Source organism: Patagioenas fasciata, chromosome W (genome assembly GCF_037038585.1).
Source record: "Patagioenas fasciata isolate bPatFas1 chromosome W, bPatFas1.hap1, whole genome shotgun sequence".
Classification (NCBI taxonomy): domain Eukaryota; kingdom Metazoa; phylum Chordata; class Aves; order Columbiformes; family Columbidae; genus Patagioenas; species Patagioenas fasciata.
The window spans coordinates 44,608,764-44,629,926 of record NC_092559.1 but is presented as its reverse complement, the minus strand read 5'-3'; the positions used below and the strand labels follow the sequence as shown (position 1 = coordinate 44,629,926).

The window sequence follows — 21,163 nt, the reverse complement described above, 5'->3', positions numbered from 1 at the left end:
GTTGCCCAAGTCTCTGTCCAGTAGACTTTTAATATCTCTAAAAATGTTGACTCCACAAACTCTCTGGGTAACTTGATTTTTTTTTTCCTTATGTTGAAATGCAATTTCCTGTATTTCAATTTGTGCCCATTTCCTCTTGTCCTTTCTCTTCTTTGTCTTCTTTACACCCTCCTATCAGATATTTGTACACATTGAGATCCCCTCAAGCCTTTTCTTCTCCAGACTAATCAGTCTTAGGTCTCTCAGCTTCTTTTTTTGCCCGTCAGATGCTCCAATCACTTAATCATCTTTGTGGCTCTTTGCTGGATTCACTCCAGCATGTCCATGTTTCTTCTACTGGGGAACCTAGTGATCCAGATAAGATGTCCCCAGTGCTGAGCACAGAGGAAAGGTCACCTCCCGCCATGGGCTGGCAACGTCTTGGTTGGACGTTGACTTTTCCTTACCGTGAGAACGCATTGCTGGCCTACATTCAACTTGGTATCCACCAGAACCCTTAGGTCTTACTGATTGACCTTCAATGTGCGAGATCTGATATTTCCCTTTGAGGTTTCTGTTGAAATGTTTCTCCAACCTCTCCAGGTCCTCCTGAATCTCAACACAACCATCTGGTCCATCAACCTCTCCTCCCAGTTTTCTATCACCTGCAAACTCACCGAGGGCTATCTTTGGAGGTATTGGTTCCTCAGAACTAGTAGATCCACCTATTCCCTTAAATTCATAGATTAAAAAGACCCAATGCCCTCAGACACATGCTGTAAATTTTGGGGTTGTCCTATGCAGGGCCAGGAGTTGGACTCAATGATCCTTGTGAGTCCTTTCCAACTCAGGACATACTATGATTTTATTTAAAAGACATGTAGGTGTGGCGCTCAGGGACATGGTTTAGTGGTGGACTTGACAGTTGATGGTTAGACTTGATGACCTTCAAGGTCTTTTCCAACCTAAACGATTTGATTAATTAAGGTGTTCAAGAGATTGGCCCCAGAATCACCACATGGGTTCCACCACCCATGACCAACCTCCAGCTGGACTTTGTGCCGTTGACCATTGCTCTCTAAACCCATTTCTTCAACCAGCTTTTTGTCCACCTCCTTGTCCACTTCCCTGCCTTCTACTTCACCAGTTTGTCACTACTTGGCTCAATCGGAAAATACTATGATTATCTTGATTTTTCTTCTGAGAACCATGATACTTTTTGTATATTCAATCACATTTGTGAATTGCCTTAGTGTCCAGCATAGTTTTGGCCACAGATTAAACCAGCGAGGTTGTGAAAACTCATCTTTGCTTGACTTTGGTTGTCACCTGGAGAAATTTAAATTATGAAAGGTATTTGTATGTGTCTCGAAACACATACTGTGTCTTTAGAGACATGGTTTAGTGCTGGAGTTTGGCTATGGTTGGACTCAATCTTGATGGTCTCTTCCAACCAAAAGGATTCTATGATTTTATTCTGAATATCCCAGTTTGTATTTGGTCCCGTGCTGTAGTTTTCTCATCTTTTTTTCCCCAAGATGAAGGGGAATTAACATCCCATCCCATGACGGTTGTAGTTTTTGTGCAGTATACAATAGATAATGGTTGGTGTTTGCTTTATCATCTTGCCAAATCTATTCTTGGAAATGTTTCCTTTGCTTTGGAAAAAAACACAAAATGAGCTGGAACATCACAGAGTTTTGTCTTTTTAAAAAGTACATTTTGGGGAGGGCATTTTTTTTAAGAATTTGTGAGGATTTTTGAATTGATAGAGGCAGAAAGAATCACACAGGGGAATAAGACATAGAAAATGGAGTGGGAGGTAAAGAGCAAAAGCTCAACCTCTTTTTGCTGTGAGAATGAGGTTTAATTTCCAAATCAATTGAAGACAATGTAAATTTAATTACTGTGCAACTTGAGGCACTGGGGCTTAAATATATATCATGTTGGTTTTGAAGATGGAAAAATATTGCACAACTGCAAGTATGCTGAAATGAATCATTAAATCTAATTTGGATCAGTTTTCCCACCGATCACAAGACTTAAAAGCAATAAAATAACCTCTCTTTAGAATGACAAATTCAGTAGTGAATAAGGTAATTTAGAATGACAGTATATGTGGGAAATAATGACCTTTTTCCTACTGAAAAATAATAACTTTGAAGTGTTACTTAAAATAAAATCTGCTTTCTCTTACGTAAGGGCTCTTTGTGCTAATGTAGTGTTTCTAAATCTTACCGGTGATGTCTGTAACACCTTTTTTTAACAAAATTAAGATTTGAACTCTGTCAAGGTTGGATTATGAAACATGGGCAAGACATTTTTTTGCTAAATATAGAAAGTATTTTTGTAAAGATGAAGGGGAGGGTCAAAGACTGGGCTCCTTCCATAAGCCAAGTTATTTGCACGGGTTGTTTTTCCCTTTTATATTATTTAAGAACCACAGAACATGGAGGAGAAAATCACCGAACTCCTGAAATTTAAGACGTGATATTAGGAAGGGCAGCTTGACTGTTCATGATAAAGATGTATGGGAAATAAAGTAGATTAAAGACCCTGGCATTATTTCTAACACACCCATAGGAATGGACATGGGGGCTCTTGAGGGGCTCTAGAAAGAAATAAAAGAAATAAAAAATATTGAATAACGGGAATTAATAAAAATTAGCATCCTTGATAAATATTTATTTCACTGCTGCAGATATTTTTCAGGATGAGAAGCTCTCTTTTTAATTTCCTATCTATTCTGACATGAATTTTCCTTTGGAAAGAGGTTTTTTGTTACTGGCTACATTTTGCAGATTTATATCTAGAGACATAAATCCAGAAAAATTTAACAAAAGAGGATTGATGTTGACATTACAATGAAGGATATAGACAATTTTTCCTTGGGATACTTATTTTTAAAGTCCAGTGTTGTGCTTTTACAGGAACTGTTTAGTAATAGAGATGAAACTTGGTCTTGGTGTTGAAAAATATTTAATATATTACATTATCTAACATTATCCTGCATTTGTCTTTTGTTTTTCAAGGTACATATAATATTTTGAAAGAGACTGAAATGCTATATATATATGTATATATATATACACATAGGCAGGTATACATATGTATATATATAGCATATATATATATAAATATGTGCATACATTATATTATGCTAAATATTGTAGTGTGAATTTTGAGTTCATTATACAGTATCATACAGTATCATATTCAGAAAGGAATGCATAAGTAAAATTTGAAAATTGCCTAGAAATTCTATATTTGCTGGTTTGAATACACATTGTGATAAACTCAAGCCCATATATTATGTTTTACTACATAAAAAAAATTGCCTTGATCAATACCAAATTTCACTCAAAGTTTAGTAAATAAGAGCTTAAGGTTGTCTGTGAAGTTTTAATTCAGCATCTTTGTTTCAAAAGCAAAAACATGATCTTTAATTAAGTGACTACGTGGGTTTTTTTGTTCTGAAGCAGTGTCATTCAGTAAATGGAGCAATATTCACTTTTAAAAATCATCTTTATTGTGTGTGTGGCCTGTAGTAGATCGCAGTCTGGTTATCAAATTTGTGCTTTAATACGATGTGGAATTAGGAAGATACTGTTTCTAGGTGCTGCTTTTCATCCTCGCCTGACTCGAAGTACAATTATGAGGATGTTATTTGGCATGTCAGACAAAAGGGGAATGAGATTATCTGTACCAAGATCCAAGGGAAGGATTTTATTGCCTTCTGTTCCTTTTATTTCTCTAGCAATAGGAGCATCCATTTCCCAACACACGTTGGAAAGCGACCATGAGTTGCCTAACAATTTATGCCTTTGCTTGAAAAATATGTTTCTCCGCTCACTGCAAATTAAACTCTGGGATTAATTTTGTAAATATTTACTTTTTATCTCACCACATCCATGTGTTTTTTCTAGTCTCTGTCTTTTCGATTCCATTTTAACAGGAAATCCTGTTTGTTAATGTGAAGCCTCCATTAATTTGTTCAAAGTCGCTCCTGAATGTGCTTATGATACTTTTGCCACAAGGGTACAGTGACTGTGTGGTTTTCTACTTATTAATAAGAAAGTTCCTTTAGGAGATGGAATTTGCAACATCTTTATAACACATAAATTCTAGATATCTATTCATACGTACACAGTGGCAGATAAAATAATTCTCTTTAAAATTAATGAGAAGCTTCTGTTGTGAGCTAAAGATATCTTGAAATACTTAATTTCTTACAATCAAGGACTGTAGAATTAAAAGCAGTTTTTAATGCTGGATGTTTAATAGGAAGATGGGATAGAAATCATTTGTTTACCCAGGTTACATTAAAATTATTTGCGATGCTTTGGGATTTGCCCTGAAATAACCAGCAGCTGAGTCACAGTCTGTTTCCAAGGGAACACAAACTTACGTTTTTGAGACAAGAAAAGTCAAAAAAAAAAGTTAAAAAAAAAAAAAAAGTCTGATCACTATCAGAATGTGGCAAAACCAGCCTCAGGTGGACCTTTTGCTACCCAGGAGAAGCCCTTTCCATCCTTTCAACACTCTTTGGTGAGTAAGTCCGTCGGTGATGCTCATAAAAACTGTTTTATTTGCATCCATGACCTTGGTTTCACATAATTTCCACAAGCCAGAGGAACCTAATAGTAAATATAGCCAAGCTTTATTCAAGCAGAATTTACTCACGCTTCACTTTACAAGATTAAAAAGAAAGATATAAAGTACGTTCATATTTTCTCCTTAGCAATTTGATATCTTAATTGGTTGGCTTCTTATTCCGGGGATCTGAAATTTCTTCCAGGCCTTAAAGTTGGGCTCAAATAAATAAAACCAAGTGTCCCTGTGTGGAGTCAACTGCCCCAGCTAGTCCTTGGAGTTCTTGTTATTTCTATTTGTGTGCCATAATAGCTTGGATAATTCAAATTCAAAATGCCTCAAGGGCTCTTCAGTAGTAATGGGCATTTGGGGACTTCATGATTTTTTTTTTTTCTGAACTTCTTCATGCTAAATGAATTAATTAATTAAAAAATAGGTCCTGTAATTAATTAAAAAATAGGTCACAGCCGAGAAGCGTTCCTTGCACATACAGGAATTAAGGTATGGTTTTAAGACATCAGGTTTCAAAACAAAGATATTTTTAGAGCTTGCTATATAAAGGAGTTTGTTTTGTTTTTTTTTTTCTAATATGTTTGTGGTGTTCATGTTGGCATTGTAAAATCCTATTGTTTGAGGAATATTTGCCTAACATGGTTTTGGTGTTTAGGGTTTATAGTTAATTCTTTAAAATGGAGAACAATAGTCCATTTGGCATGTATATGAGAGCAGAGGGAATGAACAACATGGAGTATTGCTGAATTGCTTGAGAGCATTCCTCATCAATTTTTGTGGGTTTTTTTTTTACATCACCAGATAGTGTTTTGTGTTTGCGTGCTGTTCCATTTATTTGCAATATACTTCTGAAGTAGGGGAGTGAGGAGAAAAGATTCACAACGTCTGAATTTTCAAGTTTCAAATAAAGTACGTTGAGCACTGCAAATTACTTATGTACTCAACACATATAGAATATTTTAAAATATTCAGATAATTGAATTTTTTTTCCCTTGAGAAGCTCACCAGTGATTTGAATTGGCAGAAGTTCAACCCTTATTCCTTTTTTTCTGTCATATAACTCGATCTCGCCTTCCTCTGCTGATCTACTCCATTTGTCTCCCACTCTCTGACTCCTGGTTTTTCAACCTCAAAGGTTGTTCCTGTCTTCCCCCTTCCAAAGTTGTAGCTTTTTTTTCTCTTATTTTTTGTTATTTCTTTACAGAATATATTCCTCTTGCCCATAATGCTGCTGATACGTCAGCATACGGATGCAAAAATTTAATTCTAGAGATACCTTTGCCAGTTTTACCTTTGCCAGATGTATTTTAATGCGACAAAACCTATAAATACAATTAATTGAGTTGTCTCCCAAGAGGATTTGTTGTCTGCATCTTTCATCAGATCATGTGGCATGGAAAAAAAATTAAAATATATGGAAGTAATATAGTAGTGTTACCTCCATTTCTTTTGATTTAGTACATATAGACCATTACTAAATGCATATAGAACCAGAAGAGACCACTTTGATCATTGAGTCTGACCTCTAACATAACGCAGATCAAAGACACGATTAATTCCTTCTTCTGGGTTGAAGTTGCTGTGGTTGAAATAGAACGGAGCTTTTAGGAAAACAGCCAGTCTTGATTTAAGGACTTTCATCGCTGTCCCAACCCATTGACTACCCTCCCCATTAGAGCCACGCTACGTTGTCCATAGGTTTGTCCATTCTCCCCAACGTGGAGGGATTCCAGGAGCAGCCTGAAGCTGAGGGTTGACCCCACAGAATCCCAGACTGGTTGGGGTTGGAAGGGACCTCTGGAGATCATCCAGTCCAAAACACCTGCTAAAGCAGGGTCACCAGAGCAGATCACACAGAAATGTGTCCAGGTGGGTTTTAATGTCTCCAGAGAAGGAGACTCCACAGCCTCTCTGAGCAGCCTGTTCCAGGGCTCTGGCTCCTCACAACAGAGAAGTTTCTCCTTATGTTTAGATGGAACCTCCTGTGCTTCTGTCTGTCCTTCATTTCCATATCTGGGCTCAGCCTCTGTAATTCCCCATTGGCTTTTGAAGTAAAACCTGGATGCAATTTAGGAGGAATCCTGGTCCAGCTTTTCTGTCTGCTGTTGGCAACCAGCTCTGGAGGCCTCAGCACAGGACAGACATGGACCTGTTGGAGAGGGGCCAGAGGAGCCACAGCAATGATCTGAGGCTGGAACAACTCTGCTGGGAGGACAGGCTGAGAGAGTTGGGGTGTTCAACCTGGAGAAGAGAAGCTCTGGGGAGACCTTATTGTGGCCTTTGCGTACTCAAAAGGGACCTGTGAGAAAGATGGGGACAGACCTTTGAGCAGGGCCTGTTGTGGACAAGGGGTGATGGTTTGAAACTAAAGGAGGGGAGATTCAGGCTGGACATGAGGAAGAAATTTTTACTCCTGAGGGTTGTGAGAGCCTGACCCAGATTGGCCAGAGAGGTGGTGGAAGCCCCATCCCTGGAGACATCCCAGGCCAGACTGGACGGGGCTCTGAGCAACCTGATCTGGCTGAAGATGCTCATGGCAGGGGTGGGACTGGATGAGCTCTGAAGGTCCCTTCCAACCCAAACCATTAAGTAATTCTATGACTGAGCATGAGGATGATGGTGCAACACTGCTGAGTTGGCTTTGAGTTTGTAAGTGCGACCTCCTCCTGTTCCCAGTGTGTAGGAGCAGAGATGCAATAGGCCCTGACAGTGCAAAAAAGCTGTTTATTCTGCCTCATGCTTGGTTTCAACCACCTTGCTAAGACAGACCTGTGCCCCTGCAACTGGTACCTTAGTTTCCATTTCACTAAAACTTGTCATTTTTTTTTAATTTCCGATAGCTTGAAGGATCCTCTGTTAGGCATGTGGAGAAAAGTTTGCTATTTTTTCTTTTTGGTCAAGTCACCCTTTTTTTCTCAAATCCATTCAATAATTGAGTTTCTTGCATGTTTCATGGAGAGGTGTGTTTTCTGGTCTAATAATTAATATCTTTTCTTCTATGAACCTTTGAGTTTTCAAACCATCATTGTGAGATCTGCACATGGTGGCAACTGCCATAAAGGAAAACTTTGCTGGATATTTTTGTTAATACCAAAACCAGTGACTTTTTGAGCAGCTTTATTGCATTATTGGCATCTGTTTGTTGGTCTGATGGTCTTTAGTTGCTGATCCTTCACTCCTGGGGAGCAGCCTGGATCCTTTGCTGCTAAATTCAAGTTTGGCTGCATTAAATCACAAGATTATTTTATGTCAAACTTCTTGAAAGGTAAAGAAAAAAATTAATAAAAATGTCTTTTTCTTTTTACTTGACATTCCTGTAATGAATCTGCATTTTGCAAAGTTTAACCATAGCATTTCTTTATCATCGATGTGTATGAATCATACACGTCATCTTATATATCATCTTCATATAATTAAAAGTATTTTGGGAACTATAGCAAATGTTAAATAGCTATTGGCATTTAGAAAGGCCAATAATATATTCCTGTTTGGGAATTTTAAGAAAACTTATTTCAAGATTCAAATCTGAAGATTTTTCACTCTACAGATGTCTGATTTTCACTTCATATAATTAATCTCATGTTGCTTTTTATCATTTGAGTTTCTTAATTAAAAAAAAACCAAACATGTGGAACCAAGTGTAAAAGCTTCTTAAAAGGGGTAATATCATCCTTTATATTTTTCTAGTCTTATTGAAAAATAACCCGAATGCGCTAGACCAAGTCTATTTTTCTATAGTGGTGATTTCCTCCTTTGGATATGTCCCACAATCGTCGTTCCATTAGTACACTCAGGATTAACTGGAATGTCGTTATCATGGGTTGTCCTATTTAAATGATACTTTTCCTTCTCGTACAATGCTTTCAGAAAGCTCCAGATTCTGGCAAATATAAACTTTTGGATTAACTTCTAATTTTACTTCCCTTTTTTTTTTCTAATTTTTTAGTTATAACAGTTTCATTTCATACATTCATTTTTTTGTATGTGAGAAATATACTTTATACACTTTTTCAATCTACTGCAAATTAGATTTTCTGCAGAACTTACAGAAGCTTTTTTTTGTGTGTGTGTAATTTTTGATGGACCAGGAAGAAACTTGTTAAATAAGTTCCCACTATTGACTTCTTTATTTTCCTTTTTCCACGGGCTTTGTGGAATTGGCCTTTTGAAATCCTTAAGTTCATATGTTACTGATTGGAATTTTATAATATTGTGTGTGCAAACAACACATAATCAAATCACTTGTATTTAAGCAACCATTAGTGTTTAGTCTGCAATATTTTTTTTAATTATTGATCAAGGTTCAGCCTTGTGTTAAATTAAAAATTTCATCTGTATAGAGGGAATTAAGAAACCAATGCTTTTTTTCCTAAAAATCAGAAGCACAAGACCTTGAGATTGTCATTCAAGCTGCCCTCTCTGAGGACATAATATATATTATTTTCAATTTGATCTCAGCCTGATTTTTAGTGGGGTAAAATACAAGTGCGACTAAAACATGTGAGGGAAATTTGGGAGGTGGTTTTAATACCCACCTCTGCATGAATTGGGGTTTGTCTCTTGTACCGTGTTGTGGAGATGGGAACATCCTTGTTATAAAACATCGTTGCCTTTTTTTTTAATTGCATTTTTCATACCTTAGAATAAACCCCTGAACCTTACAGAAAAGATGTGGCTGCCGCACGATAGCATGTCTCCTTTAGAAGGTAATTTTGTCAACGATAAAATAATTTATGAGCAAAATTTCATGCAAATTCTTTTTGAGGGTTGTAATTAAATCTGCTCCAATACTTTAAAAATTAAGCTGATATTTTTCAAGGAGGTCTTCAGAGGTCGAGGTGTAGTAAGTGAATTACTTGGTGATGAAGTTTTACACCATTTCGGTAGCCAATACCGCTTCCTTTGGACCTCCAAATTCAGTATCTAATGAGAGTATTTGGCCTTAATTTTTTTTTCTAATTGTGATTTTGTGGAGCTCTTTGAGGGATTGCAGTTTGTTCTATGTTTATTTTAATTCTTGGTGTCAAAAGTTCCTGCCTACGTGTCCTTACCTTCATGCTCCTCTAAGAGATGATTCTTGGAGAACTTATGAAGAAGAGAATTGTGGGGTGAGTTTTTTGTGTGTGTTTTTTTTTAATTTTTTTATTATTATTATTTATTTGGTTTGGTTTGGTTTTTTTAACCTGAATATTGGTGTTTTGGGCAGTGGACCAAGAAGGCAGGAAAGCAAAACTCTGTGAGGGAAAGTCCCGGTGCCAAAGACAGCGGATAATAGAACGTCCCCCCTTTGGGAGATAGAAATCAGCCACCAAGGGCTTGTTTATGCCATAAACAGGCACTCGAGTTTAGTTGCATTACACTTAATTAAAAAAAAAAAAAAGGCAAAAATAGGATATAAAGAAATAATCTTCCGTCCTTTTGATTTCTTATTCTTTTTCCCAGTTCTCTCCATTTCTGTCAGAGAAAATCAATTTGCTCTTTGCTCTCCTAATTCCATGCAGAATACAAATTTATGTGCATTTTCCTTTACATATGTGTTGAATAAATGCACTTTTCAAAATCCTGATACCAATTCTTTGTTTCTATTTAAATCTCCTTGGTAGCTGAAATGCTTTATGTGTTTTGGAGAAGAATCTACTAGTTGGAAATCCTGTTTTTTCCAAATTTTTCCTCTCTGTGAAATTTTCTGTATCTTCTGGAGCAGACACACCAGGTTTAACCTGTTCTTGTCCCCCCCCCCCTCCCCCCCCAATAACCATCACCAGGTTGTTTTTAACCGATTATTCTGTCTCTGCAGCACTAGATGGTGCTGATGACAATATCTCTGAAATCCGAGGCTTCAAAAATCCCAGCAATTTGAAAAATAGCGCTGCTGGTTTGGGCCAAGGGCCATTTTGCAAATCCAAATTTTGAACAAAAATTTCAGTCTGCGAATACAATAGTAGATTATGAGAGGGGGGGGAAAGGTGGAAAGCCTATTAATATATCTTATTTCTGTATTCCTGCTCCCCTTTTTAACACGGGATGTTCTAATAGCTGTGAGTTAGTGAGAGGTTGGTGTTTGGTCCCAGGAATGACACGTCAAGTCTCCATTGGACAACATGAAGTAAAAAATAAGATGCCAGTTTTCGTGGTGCCAAAAATATTGTGTTATCCTGAAAACGCCAAATATTCTCAACCCCCGTAACCACCACGGAGGTCTTGCAATATAGTCCGACCTTCTTGTCGTATCGGTCCGGTTGGGATTATCCTGGTGGGACCAGCTGTGATACCAACCTTGGTGTCAACCATGTTGTCTCAAGTCCATTCCTCATGTTCGTAGACTCTGGATCAACCTTGAGGATGGTCCAACCTATCCAAAGGCTCTCACATGGGTTAATTAGATGCCTTCATTGTGATTAAGGTTGTCCTTAAAAGGACACTGTTAATCTGTTCTGAGAAATATCTGATGGAAGAGGTGTTGGGAAATGGTGGAATTTATTGAGTTGGCTCCTGAGAAATAAAATTTAGGTTTGAGGAGCATAACTAATTCATTGTGGCGATGAGATGTGTTGGAAAACCTTTTCCTGAGGCTGTTGACTATCAAGAAAGGGAAAACAACTGATACTCTGAGAAATCTACTCCTACCATCTGTGACAGATACAATATCAATGATATATTTTAAGTAAAAAAAATTAAGAGAACTTCTTGAAATGCCGAGCGTCATTTCTTGAGGCAGAAAAGCTTTCCGAGCACTGATGCTGTTCTCTAATTCTGAGAAATAGAAACTATCTAGAATATAACACTTGAGGTAGTATTTTTGCCACTTTTTTTTTAATTGCTAAACTGGCTTTAATATTTTCTAAATGATGTGACGAACAAGATGTCTGCAACTGTTCCATGTCCCAAGCGTCACCAACTCCAAGAGCAAAACTTCTGTAAAATACTTGGGTTCTTCTTGTACTAAACAATTGGATTATTGAAATGAATAATACACAGGATGATTAAGGATCTGTTGCACTATATTGCATGAGGTACTGCACTTAAAAATTGCATTTTAGCAAACATATAATGCTTATGAATTTAAAATTCCATGGATACCATTCTTTCTGTTGCAGCTTGACTTTTTAAGAATTTAACCATGAACAAATGATGTTCTTCACATCATTTATTGTATAGAATATTTCTATTCAAATTTTACTGTTGCTTAGCCCAGATGCTAAATAAATTGTATAACTATTGTTCATTACATTCTAAAAATCTCTTTATTCAAGTTTGTGTATATAATAAACCATCTCTTCTGACTGGGTACTTGAACTATTTCAGGACACTATTGTGAATTTATTTTTAATATTTTTTTCCACTTCTTTTCTTCCTCCAGTTTATTTTCTTTGCTGTCTAAAAAACACAGCAAAGTGCCGGAGCAAGTCACGCAATCCCTAAGAGGTTCCCTTTGTTCGACTGACTCTCCACTCCCTGATTATGTGAGTATCAAACTTCATGTTTCAAAACACAACTGGTATGTCCCTAAATCTACAAAGATTTATCCAAACATGGATTAGCTGAGGAATCACCAACACCAAAATATAGAAACCTGTAGGAATGATGTCATGTCCAGAATGTCTTTAAAAAAAAAAATTCCACTTAAAAATAGCAAAACAAAACTGCAATTATTCATGGCTAAAAGACTCACTGTACCCTGTCAAGTAGCAATTCTCAAGCCACTTGTAATTTGGGATATTTAAATCATACAGTTAAAAACATTATTTTTTAAGAATGGGGCTATGGCTTCCTAAAAAGGATTGAAAACCATTTCCAAGGAGCTTTTGGGGAAGTTCTGCAGTCATGCGGCAAATCGGTATGTTCTGAACAGTGGATCCATCGTGTCTTCTTCATTTTAATGAGCCAATACCCAGAAATTGGCAAAAATTTTGTAATTTAATTGCATGGCTTATTGGAAAATCTCTAGTTTTGGTACAAGGAGGAAATGTCTTCCAAGGACAGGATCAAGGGACAGGCTGGCAGGGGTGATACGGTTGTAGGTGTCTATTACAGGCCACCAGATCAGACTGAGGAAGTTGATGAGGCCTTCTATGTGCAGCTGAGAGTGGCCTCACAGTCACAGGCCCTGGTTGTTGTGGGTGATTTTAACTTCCCTGATGTTTGCTGGAAGGACAGTTCAGCCAGCCAGCCACAGTCCAGGAGGTTCCTCCAGTGCATTGATGATAACTTCCTCATGCAGATGGTGGAGGAGCCGACTAGGAGAGGTACACTGCTGGATCTCATCCTCACTAACAAAGAGGGTCTGGTCGAAGCAGTAAAGGTTGAGGGCTGCCTGGGTTGCAGTGACCACGAGATGGTGGAGTTCAGCATCTCGTGTGGCAGGAACAGAATAGCAAGTAGAATTGCAACCCTGGACTTTGGAAGGGCTAATTTCGGCCTTTTCAAGCAATTACTGGGGGAAATCCCATGGGCAAGACTGCTTGAAGGAAAAGGGGCCCAAGAGAGCTGGATTGCATTCAGAGATTGCTTCTTCCGTGCTCAGGATCAGAGCATCCCCACACGTAGGAAGTCGAGGAAGGGAGCCAGAAGACCTGCGTGGTTGAATAGGGATCTGTTGGGTATGCTCAAGCAGAAGAGGCGAGTTTACAGGTCATGGAAGCGGGGACTGGCCACTTGGGAGGAATATAAGGCTGCTGTTAGAGGATGTAGGAAGGCAGCTAGGGTAGCCAAGGCCTCCTTAGAATTACAGCTGGCGAGAGGGGTCAAGGACAGCAAAAAGACCTTTTTCAAATACATAGCAGATAAAACTAATACCAGAGGCAATGTAGGCCCACGGATGAATGAGGTGGGTGCCCTTGTGGCAGAAGACACAGAGAAGGCAGAATTGCTGAATGCCTTCTTTGTCTCTGTCTACTCTGCTGGAGGCTGTCCTGGGGAACCCTGTACCCCTGAGACCCCGGATGAAGCCAGGTTAATGGAGGAGTTTGCTTTAGTCGATGAGGACTGGGTTAGGGAACAATTAAATAGTCTGGACATCCATAAATCCATGGGTCCAGATGGGATGCATCCGTGGGTGCTGAGGGAGTTGGCTGAAGTCATTGCTAGACCACTCTCCATCATTTTTGCCAAGTCTTGGGAAACGGGAGAGGTGCCCGAGGATTGGAGGAAAGCAAATGTCACTCCAGTCTTCAAAAAGGGCAAGAAGGAGGACCCGGGTAATTATAGACCGGTCAGCCTCACCTCTGTGCCTGGGAAAGTAATGGAACAGCTTATCCTTGGTGTCATCTCAAGGCATATCAGGGATAAGAGGGTCATTAGGGGCAGTCAGCATGGCTTTACCAAGGGTAAGTCATGCTTGACCAACCTCATAACCTTTTATGAGAATGTAACAAGGTGGATGGATGATGGCAGAGCGGTGGATGTGGTCTACCTTGACTTCAGTAAAGCCTTTGACACAGTCCCTCACAGCATCCTCACAGCTAAATTGAGGAGGTGTGGTCTAGACAATAGAGTAGTGAGGTGGGTTGCAAACTGGCTTAAAGAGAGAAGCCAGAGAGTGGTGGTCAATGGTGCGGCATCCAGTTGGAGGCCAGTATCTAGTGGAGTGCCTCAGGGGTCAGTACTGGGGCCAATATTATTCAATATATTCATTAACGATTTAGACGAGGGAATTGAGTGTACTATCAGCAAGTTTGCTGATGACACTAAGCTGGGAGGAGTGGCTGACACGCCAGAAGGCTGTGCTGCCATCCAGCGGGACCTGGACAGGCTGGAGAGTTGGGCGGGGGATAACCTGATGGAATTTAACAAGGGAAAGTGTAGAGTCCTGCATTTGGGCAGGAATGACCCCAGGTTCCAGTATAGGTTGGGGAATGACCTGTTAGAGAGCAGTGTAGGGGAAAGGGACCTGGGGGTCCTGGTGGACAACAGGATGACCATGAGCCAGCACTGTGCCCTTGTGGCCAGGAAGGCTAATGGCATCCTTGGGTGTATTACAAGGGGGGTGGTCAGTAGATCGAGAGAGGTCCTCCTTCCCCTCTACTCCGCCCTGGTGAGACCCCATCTGGAATATTGTGTCCAGTTCTGGGCCCCTCAGTTCAAGAAGGACAGGGAACTGCTGGAGAGGGTCCAGCGTAGGGCAACAAAGATGATTAAGGGAGTGGAGCACCTCCCTTATGAAGAAAGGCTGCGGGAGCTGGGTCTCTTTAGTTTGGAGAAGAGGAGACTGAGGGGTGACCTTATTAATGTTTATAAATATATAAAGGGTGAGTGCCACGAGGATGGAGTCAGGCTCTTCTCAGTGGCAAACAATGATAGGACAAGGGGTAATGGGATCAAGCTGGAACACAAGAGGTTCCACTTAAATTTGAGAAAGAACTTCTTCTCAGTGAGGGTAAGAGAGCACTGGAACAGACTACCCAGGGAGGTTGTGGAGTCTCCTTCCCTGGAGACATTCAAAGCCCGCCTGGACACATTCCTGTGTGACCTCACCTAGGCGTTCCTGCTCCAGCAGGGGGATTGGACCTGATGATCTTTTGAGGTCCCTTCCAATCCCAAACATACTGTGATACTGTGATACTGTGATACTGTGATACTGTGACTTGAATAATATCTTTGTACTGCTGAAGGATCTTTGGTTTGTACTCATTCGAACTCTCACTGCAATACTGTGTAAAAAAATTGTTGATTTATCAGTTGCTGTGGATTTTTGAGCATGAAAATGGAACAAGTGTTTTAATTTCAGCATTAATACATGTTCCAGGACATGCCTATCTGAGGCTTTACTATCATATTACTCGATCATTAAGCGTAAAAGTACCTAAAAGGATAATTTGATACAATAGTTTAATGACTTAAATTTAAATAACCAGATTTCTTTACCTGCATCTTTTAGTTATTATTGCTGACACATACAATACAAACTAGAGGTATTTTGTTATTCAGAGATGTAGGTTTACAGAGCAAATGAATCACTTTCAGGTTTTTCCTGTGTATTCCTGCCCTTGTACCGTGTTCTAATTCACATGAAGCTCCTTATGACACGTGTGGGTTTCAGGCTTTTGATTTCTCTCCCAGAAGTTACCATCTGACCTTTAATTTTTGGAACTCAAAACATTTCAGCGGATTAGTTTGTGGTTAAAGAACAGGAGATCCCGCTTCTGTTTGCCTAGTAAGATGATGCACAAACTGGATAAAGCTCTTTTATCTGCATGGGCACAAACAACTCAAAGCCCCCAAGACTTCAAACATGTTGGAGAGGATTTGGTGGCTCTTTCTCCTGGGTTGGCTTCTCAACAAGTAGAGACATGGACTAGATGACCTTTAAAGGTCCCTTTCAACCCAAACTATTCCACGATTCTATGACTGCAATACAGCGTATCATAGTATAACTACCTCTTCTCAGTTGACTTCAATTCTGGAAGTTATAATTAGTGAATTCCATCCACTGTTTGCTCACAAATGTCATGTAACAGGGTCCAGGCTCCAAATTTACCTGGGTGTTTGTGTCGCTTGATATTTCCATTAATTTCCCCGTTTTAGTGTGGAACATTTAGCCCCAGCAAAAATTGTCATCAACAATTATTTTGACAACAAACTGAACATTCTTAATTTCAAAGTGATGTTTAAAATAACAGTTTCAGGGCTTAACTCAAATCTGTGTGTTCAGTTTTGGGCCCCTCACACCAAGAAAGCCCTTGAGGTACTGGAGCAAGTTCAGAGAAGGGAACAGAGCTGGGGAAGGGGCTGGAGCACAAGTGTGATGGGAGTGGCTGAGGGACCTAGGGGGTTCAACCTGGAGAACAGGAGGGTGAGGGGAGACAGGGACACAAAGAAACAGCCTCAAGTTGCGCCAGGGGAGGTTGAGGTTGGATCTTGGGAACAATTTCTTCCCGGAAAGGGCTGTCGGGCATTGGAACAGTCTGCCCAGGGCAGTGGTGGAGTCACCATCCCTGGAGGGGTTGAACAGACGTGGAGATGAGGTTCTCAGGGACATGGGTTAGTGCCAGGGTTCGGTTATGGTTGGACTCAATGATCTTGAGGGTCTTTTCCAACCAAAATGATTCTATGATTCTAAGATGTCAGTTGCAAAATAAATCTAGGAAGCCGACCTCAAATACCTTATTGAAATAATAAATTGCCAGCTGAAGGTGACTGGAGAAAGCCAACTCATATAAGTTTTTCACCCTCAAGACTTGCACATCACCCTAGACACACATTAAATGAGTACTACAGCAACTGTTTAATACAGAAGAAAATCCATGTATGTACATGGCAGAAATAAACAGACTTAAACTCCTTCTGAATATCAGCTGCAGTATAAAATAATCTCAGTGTGAGGGGGTTTGTGTGAACTAAGACCAATGGGAAAGTAAAAATTTTCAGTTTAGTCAGACCGAGACTATGGATCTGTGTATTTATCAGCTACAGATTCTCATAATGGTGAGCAAAAATCCAAAATACTAACAGGAATGCAAAGAAATTCCTAATAATTGGTAAAAGATTAAATTATTCCTGGGTTAGACTCATTCTGAAATTTCTCATTTAGACATAAAACCTTGTCCTGTTCCTGACTGCAATTCTCTTATGAAACCTTGTTTCCAAATTTATTCCCTGCACTACTCAGCAGACGAGTGACAAGGTCTCAACTCTGTCATTATTAATATCCACAACAGGATGACAAGATTTGCATCCTGGCCAAGGAAAATCTGTCCACCGAATTGCATGATCACAGTCGACTTCAAACCTCCCAAAATGCTCTAAAATGAGTGGGAAAGAGGGCAACGCTTGACACAAAAAACCAAATATTAGCCAGGGACCTACCTAGAAAGGCCAAACATGAAAGCATTTGATTAATATGCAAAATAAAAATAACGTGCAAAAGCTTGTCAGACCAACACACTCTCATTTTGCACAAGCACCCCAAAGGAAACTTCTTTACCTTTAATTTCTTTGTCTATACATCCACATCAGGAATGGTTTTATTTGCTTCTGTGCCTTCCTCTCCAGCTTCTCATCTATCTAGTCCTTGTCTTACATTCCAGCAATAAGTTTATAATGCTTAGTTTTATTAAACTCCAATATGATGAAAGGTTAAATGAATAAAGGTGCATTCCAGCTACTGTGCTGGTAATTGAATTTATATTTCCAGATCCCAATACCATTTCTAGTAAAATGGTTACAGAAATTTTCCTTTGGGTGACAACATCTTTAAGCCCTCTCTTAAGATTAAACCCTCGGAAGCTGTGCCAGCTGAAGATGGTTTGGGTATTAAGCTTCACACACATCCCTGTGTTATTCCAACTGCAATAATTGGGCTAATTAATAATATTGCCCCTTCCTAGATCATGACTACACTACCGGGACAACTTTAAGCTATTATTTTAAGACTCAAAAAGACCTTCCCTTGGGGACATCTTTAAAAATGCCACCATATCATACTGTCACCAGCATCCTTAGCACAGCAAACACCAGGGGAGGTTGAGGTTGGATTTTGGGAACAATTTCTTCCCGGAAAGGGCTGTCGGGCATTGGAACAGTCTGCCCAGGGCAGTGGTGGAATCACCATCCCTAGAGGGGTTGAACAGATGCAGAGATGAGGTTCTCAGAGACATGGGTTAGTGCCAGGGTTGGGTTAATGGTTGGACTTGATGATCTTGAGGATCTCTTCCAACCGAAAAGATTCTATGGTGTGCAAAACATTTAATTTTTTTCTCCTATCCAGCATGCAATGGACAAACATTTCATGCACTATCAACGTGAACAGTATTTGAACTGTAAATTAAGGTTGTGATGTCTTTTAATATAATAATGCTGCAGCTCTATCTAATTTTTGAAATTATCTAAAGAACTCGTTGAATGCAGAACTCGCCACCAGACATAAATGTTTTCCTATAGATGCGTGTGATTGTGAAAAAATAGGAAATCTTCCCCGCAATCATCTGATGACTCCAGTAATGATGTAGAAATGAAATTAAACCCACTTTCAAATAAACCGGTCAACCATAATTACGTTAGCGTGATGCAATTAATGTCGTTTAGCTGGGAGTCTGTAAAAATACTACTTAGCGGTAACTGCTGCGAACATACAAAATGTGGATTACTCGTTAAGCTGGAGAATTGAAGACACTGGTGGCAGAATGGGAAATTTTGAGCAAATTAAATCAAGACTCCTAACTGAGATATTGTCCAGATTTGTCGAATAGTGGGGAGGAGGGAAGAAGCCCAAAATAATATTTTGTTATAATATTTCTTGAAAACTCAGAAACCACCTACTTTTCACCAAAAGCACTGCTTAGGTCTTTTCAGTACTATTTTTTCCTGTATTTTATTCAATTTCTATATGTCACTAAGTCAGTAAGATTTTTTGATTGGATTAAGCAGACATTGTTAATAATCTAAAAAACTTCATTTTTGTGTGAATTTTTAGATCCTCTTTTTTTCTACTGTAGAAAAACCTTAAAATATGATTATACAAGAAATTTTTAGGATGTTTACTGAAGGTAGTACATGGTAAACCAATACCATATTTTAATGTTTTCTACAGTATGTGGATTTTAGTGATTTAAATTTCATTTAATATGAGAATTGCCTTGGTTTACACTAAATTACCTTCCTTTTGATTACTCTCAGTTGATGGCTCATGAACACAAGTAACATTTTCAGTATCAGGTTATTCTTGGCTATGTCTGTATCCACTCCAGTATTGAACCAAAGAACTATAAATACATTTTCTAAATATTAGTCATACCCTCCTTCAGATGAATTATATTTTAAAGAATATTACTCCTACCTAATCCCCCTATTTTTATATCATCAAAAAAAGCAATTTCAGAATAGACTGAAATAACCAGCGTAACCTAAATCTAAAGCTTTTGTATTGAGCGATCACCAAATTCTGCAGTTCTATCTGAATTATTAATCAGTTATTTCTTTGACATGGACACTTTCCTGAAAAAAAATGCTGTATAAATTATCCTTAAACAGAAAGAGCAAACAATCCTAAAATTCTGTAACGAAAGTGTTGGTGAAGTTCCATCTATTTAAACTTCCATATATTAATATGAAGGACTAATAGTTATTTGCAGTTGGTCTTTGCATTATTGTGATTTTAATCATGTGCTTGTGGTTGAAGGATTTTTAGACAAATATATTGAAGAAAATCAAGATGTTCTTCAAAAAGATGTTTTCCTTTCATCATTCAGGAGTTCTACAAAAGTCTCATTGGTGTCTGATATTCATGTTATGTAGATGGCATTAAGCCTTATTCCACTTTAATATTCTCAAGATTTGGGAAAATAAGGGTGAAAATTGCTATTTTTTTTTTTTTAAGAATATTTAGTGTGGCAGCAGCATCTTCTGAATGTGACTGAAAATCTTTTGCTCTTCAGATTTAGGAGACATGAGAACAAATTGGAAGAAGTGGGAAGAACTGACATTAGTGATACAAACACCTGGTAAAGCCTTTGAAAAAGCCAATTATTTTGGTTATTACACACATTTGAAGAAAGCCAAACATGAACGTTATTTTTTTTTTTCTTATTTTTCTCCTTTAGTAGTTATATAGGTTTAGGATATTGTCATTATTTTGCAGTAAAGGGTATAAATTATGCCAGTTTTTTTAATTTTTTATTACTGCCTTGTAAGCCAACATTTGCTCAACTTGGATTAATTCCAATTTTTTTAAGATTTTGGATGAAAAAATGAACATTCTGAAGCATCTTTCTTTGTTGATTTGGTTTTTAGATGCTTTTCCTGATTACTCTGGATGGCTGGACTTTGTCAAACCACCACAATCAAATAAAAAATCCCCATCCAGTAGCTCTCCAAAAAGTAGGATTTATTTTTGGAACTGCTCTGTATTTCAACAATGTAGTAAACCAAACTTTTAGTGTTCCTAAAGCAAGGTTTTGATTGCAAAATGTAGTGCTTAAAAACCAGAAGTGTGTTACCATATGTTATAAAAATATAATTCTGGTTTTTTTTCTTCAACATGCAGCCATATACAGTCAAGGGCATGGATGCAGAAGGAAGTCTGGTCAGAGCCTTTTAGGCTGTTTGGTACTAAATACTTCATTGGAATTGGGATTTTTTTCATGCTACTTTTTCTATATGAGACATTGGTGAAACATGAGAACTTCTTTTTTCACGTTTTACAGAGACACTTGGGGACTGACCAGGGATTTGGTTTAGTTGTTTAAAAAAAATCAGTCCATTTGTATGGGGTAGTAAATAGTAATTAAAATATAATAGTTATTAAAAATAGTTATTTAAAAAATACATTATAACAGAAATATTTAGATTTTTCCGCTGCAGGTATCTGTGATTTGCAATTGGAATGACAGCAAGAGAAAATAAGATAAAATTAAGTAAATCAAGACTTAGTGATTTTGAAAAAGATATGAGGAAGATAATGTGGAGAAAATCATGCATGAAACTGTTCACCTGTCAAATTGCTGCTCAAATCTGTCTGAACTGAAACATGAAGAAGTTAAACTGGGACCAGTTTGGACCTGTTGTCCAGTTGTGTCCCAGTTAGAGAAGCATGGTCCCATCAACTTAAAATTTATATTCTTGGAGAAGTATTATCCCCCTGAAC

The 21,163-nt window shown here is 38.5% G+C and overlaps 1 pseudogene; it reads left to right on the top strand.

Annotated features, from left to right (window-relative positions):
* The window catches only part of LOC136115740 (dymeclin-like), a 210,031-nt pseudogene that overhangs the window by 109,475 nt on the left and 79,393 nt on the right, over positions 1–21,163 (top strand).